We start from the raw sequence: 6,000 nt of genomic DNA, 5'->3' as shown, positions 1-6,000 counted from the left end.
AATCAATTCCTTCCTTCTAAGAATATCCTTTACAAACCAATCTAGATTTATTCCTCACAACTTGTCCATCTTCATTTAGTTTATTCCTAAAAACCCATTTAGTTCCAATAACATTCTTATTTTTAGGTTGGGGAACTAAAATCCATGTGTTATTCTTTTATATCTGATCTAATTCTTCTTCCATAGCTTTTATCCAACATTCATCTTTACATGCTTTAGTTACTGATACCAGTTCAACTTGAGAAATTAAGCATACCTCATTAGCTACCAATCTTCTTCTTGTCATCACTCCATTGTTCTTATCCCCAATGATCTGATCTTCTGAATGATTCAACCTTACATACCTAGGAGTCTTCTGATTCTCTATTTCTCTTTCTTGATTTTCAGTTACTATTGAATTTTTTGATATTGTCGGAGTAATTGGTTTAGCATTCTGTTCCAATAAAGGTGTGACTGGTTTAGTTATGATCATTTTCACTACCGATTCTTGCTCATAAATTATAATTTGACTTCTATTTTGCTCATAGAGCTTAACATTAGTGCTTTCCACAATTCTCTGCAATCTTTTGTTATAACATCTATATGCTTTGCTTTCATTAGAATAACTAAGAAATATTCCTTCATCACATCTAGGATCAAACTTGCCAATGAAATCATCTCTCTTGATATAACATTTACTACCAAAGATTCTGAAGTACTTAACTGTAGGTGTATTGCCAAACCATAATTCATAAGGTGACTTACCGGTTTCTCCTTTGATATGAACTCTATTGAATGTATAAATTGTTGTGCTCACTGCTTCTCTCCAGTAGATATGAGGTAGATAAGCTTCCATCATCATGGTTCTAGCAGCATCCAAGATAGTTATATTCTTCCTTTCCACAACTCCATTATGTTGAGGTGTCCGGGGATCAGAAAATTGTCTCCTTATGCCATGCTTCTCACAAAAGTTATTAAACTCACCGAATGTGAATTCTCCACCATGATCCGACTTTAAGCACTTAATCTTCAGTCCTGTCTCAGTTTCAACTTTAGCTTTAAAGATTTTAAACTTTTCAAAAGCCTCAGATTTCTCCCTTAGAAAAGTAACCCACATCATTCTAGAATAATCATCAATGATTAGCATAAAATATCTATCACCTTGAAAACTTTTGATTCTAGTAGGACCACACAAATCAATATGAATAAGATCAAGAACATCATTAGATTTGTCTTGTATACTCTTAAAAGAGGTTCTGACCTATTTTTCCCATTTGATATTCTTTACATACCAGATTATAGGGCTTCACAATCTTAGGTATATCTCTAACTACCTTAGTTGAATTGATCTTTACCATGCAATCAAAATTCACATGACATAGCCTTTTATGCCAAAGCCAACTCTCATCAATTTGTGCAATCAAACATGTATTCTCACCAGAATTCAAATGAAATATATTACCTTTTGTCTGAGTACCGGTTGCAATCTCCAATCCAAATCTATTAATGATCTTGCATTTTCCATCCTTGAATTGTAATTGAAATTCCTTATCCACCAACTATCCTACACTCAAAAGATTATGCCTTAAACCTTCAACATAATAAACATTATCAGTATTGTGCTTACCATCTAATGATATAGTTCATTTTCCTTTGATCATGCATGTTTTGTCATCTCCAAATCTAACTAGACGGTCATCAAATTCTTGCAAAGATAAAAACTTCCTTTTATCTCTAGTCATATGATGTGAACATCCACTGTTAATTACCCATTCATCCTTATCTTCAATTTTAGTAACAAGGGCCTTTTCTTTAGGTACATTATCTTCCAGTGCCGAATCATCTTCCTTGATAGCCAGAAATACCCATTCCTTTCCATTGCTGGAACCACTAGCAGAGTCTTGTGTCGATTCATCATCCGAATCAGTCACACCTTCCTCATCCGCAAAGTAACATGATTTATCTATGTTTTTCCTATACTTATGCTTGTTCTGATATCCAGGGTTTCCTTTCAAGACATCTAGATGCAAAATGACCTATCTTACTACATGCAAAACATTTAAAAGGTGATTTTCCTTCATACTTACTTCCTACCAGTCCTTTAGGTACTCTTCTAGCAAATAGGGCTTCAAGTTGCTCAAATTATTCATCTTCTCTCTTCATATCATATAATTCCTTTGCATACAAAGCTTTCCAATCTTTCTTGCTGGTTGATGATGTAAATGCATGAAAAGCAGGTTCAGACTTCACAGTTTCAGAGGGTTGAAATTCTTCAAGCTCAAAAGCAAATAATTTCCCAACCACGGTATCCCTATTGACATAAGTATTTGCCATTTTTCTCAATTCATTAATTGCAGTAGCCTTCATATTATAAGCCAGTGGTAAAACTCTCATAACTTTAGAAACTATTTCATCTTCACTCAGAGATCCACCACAACATTGAATTCCCATGAAAATTTCATTTACCCTTTCCATAAATGCAGTAATCCTTTCATCTACTTCCATCTTCAAGTTCTCATATCTCACCCAATAACCATCAAGTTTAGCAATCTTAACAGTAGGGTCACCTTAATTAAGAGTCTCCAACTTGTCCCATATAGGTTTTGCTGATGATTTTTCAGTCAATCCCATTATTTGTTGATCAGAAAATGCACACAAGAGGGCTTCTCTAGCTCTATAATCATTCTCAAGCTCCTTATCCAAGTTTGTTGGAGGAGGATTTCCAGATGCCGGATTAAAAGGAGTAACACCATTCTTTGTGATTTCCCAAATTTCCTTACCAAGACATCTCAGATGATTCTCCATCCGAATCTTCCATACTCTGTAATTTGTTCCATCAAGCCTAGAAATTTCTCTCCGAAAGATAGCTGCAGATGAACTAGATGAACTTGAACTGTTAGTCACCATAGGATCTTCCTCAAGCGGTTAAGCTTCCGCAGAGAGGACCAGAGCTCTGATTCCAATTGTTACAGTTCAAAGAACTGGAAGACAACTCAAAGGAGGGGGGGGGGGGATGAATCAGTTGTCACCAGATTACTAAAACCTTAAGCAATTAAAACATTGTTACCAGGATACATAAACCAATTATCGAAATAGCAAATATTTCAATTAAGAACAACCAACAATTAAAGAATAAAAACCATCCACATGACACCAATATTTGTACGTGGAAAACCCTGTAAAGGGAAAAACCATGGTGGGAAGCCTACCCACAGTCAGATAATACTTATACAGTAAGTATGTGATTACAAATTGAGGGGCCTGCACTTGCAAGAAGGCCAACAACCTAGAGCACACTGCTCATTACAAAAGGAGTCTCACTGACTACATAAAAATCCAGACTACAATCTGGAAGGAATAATGAACTGCAATAATAACATCTCCTATGCCTGAATACAGTTCCATTTAAGCTCAATACCGAAGGACTCAATCCTCTTACATAAAACCAACTCGATCACCAATGATCGACCAAATCCTCTGCATGAATGATTCTTACATTATTAGCTTGCATACCATTTCCATTCCATACCATGATCTACAATGGGATCTTACATCATATATATATATAAACCCTCAACCTTAAACAATTAGGTCGACCACCAGACAATAAAAAATGTCGGCTAAGACCAAACAAATAATATCCAACCCATAAGTCATCCTAGAAACACATCGAGATGACCAATCAACACGTTACATTAAGCCGGTCCAAAACTTAGATAGAATAGGTCTGGTTGTAAATGCAACACCACCAATCAACTGGAACATGAACATGATAACCATCAACATCTTGAAACTCTACTAGAAGCCGCACCAACACCACTTATGCATAATATCAAAAGAGCTTTAATCAAGCTTTATCGGTGAAACCCTCACCAGATCAACAAACTAGGGTTACCAATATATAAGAAAGCATCCGATCACCAAATCAAAACCAACTAACTGAACATGTATTTGAGTAGCATGAGTAGCAAATCTAAGCCAATTCCATAAGCCAAATCATACCAGAGTATACTAGATCATCATGATCTTACCAACTAGAAACCAAACATCCTACCGGGACTAAAAGGATACTAGTAAACAACCAAAGCAGCTAGTGTTAACATCAATGACAAAACATCAATGCAACACATAATCAGTTCCTCCAAATGGCCAACACTTAGTAGTTCATATGATGCCAAGATGGAGGAATGATTGACCGGGGAGGCCATACCATTGTTGGAGTAGCTTGTGAAAGGGGACATGAGACTTCCAAGGCCCAAAAATTGTTGTTCTGAGTGCTTTTTAGTGCTTGTTGGACACACCTAAAACCTTGGTGAGTAATTCTACCTATTTGAGGGTGCACTTTTGAAAGACTAAATGTCCTTAATCGGGTTGTACACCCCACTATACTTGTTGTACCAAAAAATTTTAGACCCACACTCTGTCTTTTCTTTGTCATCTTGAGTGTGTTTAGTGGTGTTGGTTGTGTGTGAGGCCATGTGGCGACCTTGGGAAGTATTTTATGTTCAATTGGAGGGAGAATTGATGGTTTTTTAAATAGCTACTATGACTTGCAACGACTATACAAAAAAACTACAACAACACTTTCAGTCATATTAGACATGTTACATCTCTTAAACCGATTCATATTGTGATTTTCAAAATTTTTCATGATCATTCCAACTCATAATATCAAGGTATTTCACTAATGTTTCTATTTGGGTGTTGGCTATATGTATTTTGAGCTTTAGGAAAGTGACTTATTAGTGCTATTTTGTATCATTTAAGTATCAATACTATTTATTTGCAACGACACTTTATGACAACAATATAATCTTGTTGATGCATATATGTTCATATTTCTTTTGTCAAAATGAATAAATTTGAGGGTGGTTATTACACCCATCTCATCATTTGGTGCTCAAATACATTCTCAAGAATGCAAGAAAAGTAGAGCATCAATTTGAATGTTATCACTAAATTTTAAAATGCATATATGAAATTACTAACCTAGAAAAGCCAACTTCTATTATATTTTGTAAGTTCATAACTAAGACTATTGCTGATCATGATATCAATGCACAAAAAACTTGCCAGTTGCCATTAAAAATATCACTAAACATATATAGTTGTTCCTTTGTTTCTTTGAATGCCAATAGGAAAACCTTGTGTTGTGCATCTTCAACTAAAAAATGTACTATACATACCTCAAGTTTCATTGAAAGGTATATGGTTCAACTATCATTATTGGAATAATTGTCACTAAATTAAGTAAGGAGGAACTAGAATTGTTCAAAATTTGACATAATCTACAAGTTAACAAAATATAGATTCCAACTATTGTTTGAGTCTCCCCATGTTTCACTTCAATTGCTTCTAACATAATGAAATGTTTGAGTTTCATTGGAGTGAGCATCTATTGTACTTGCACTCTCACAAGATTCTTGATGGAATTGGCTTATGTAGGGAAGATATCATTACCCAATAGGAAAGCATGACTAACACCTACCATACAAACCAAAAGAATAACAAACAAACCTACCATACATGCATGCTGATCGTACATAACTAAAATTAAACAATAATATTGATAATCAAATTAAATTTGATAGATCATACATAGAGAGCACACTAATATAGAGGAGATACAACTTTTATCCTCCCTCCATTGAGGAAATGATGTTGCTATTAATGAAATAGATATGCTTATAAATTGATACTTTGACAACAGCCACAATTAGAGTACCTCTACATTTGCTTGCTTTGTAACTTCGATTGACTACAATCATTCAACACACCATTTCGAACAAATTGAGCCCCTAAAGTCTCACAAAAGGGCAAGCTTTCTCTAGAACAACAAAATGCTTTCAACATTCTTATAAATATGAGAAGGGAAGAACCGAGTTTCTAATGATCATACAAAGAACCATACGAACAATGAAATCACACTTCATTAACATTCTGATAAACATGAGAAGGAAAGAACCAAGTTTCTAATGATCATACAATGAACCATACGACAATGAAATCATATTTCATTAA

Source organism: Cryptomeria japonica, chromosome 5 (genome assembly GCF_030272615.1).
Source record: "Cryptomeria japonica chromosome 5, Sugi_1.0, whole genome shotgun sequence".
Lineage (NCBI taxonomy): Eukaryota > Viridiplantae > Streptophyta > Pinopsida > Cupressales > Cupressaceae > Cryptomeria > Cryptomeria japonica.
The sequence above is the reverse complement of the archived record's forward strand: the minus strand, read 5'-3'. Positions refer to the sequence as shown.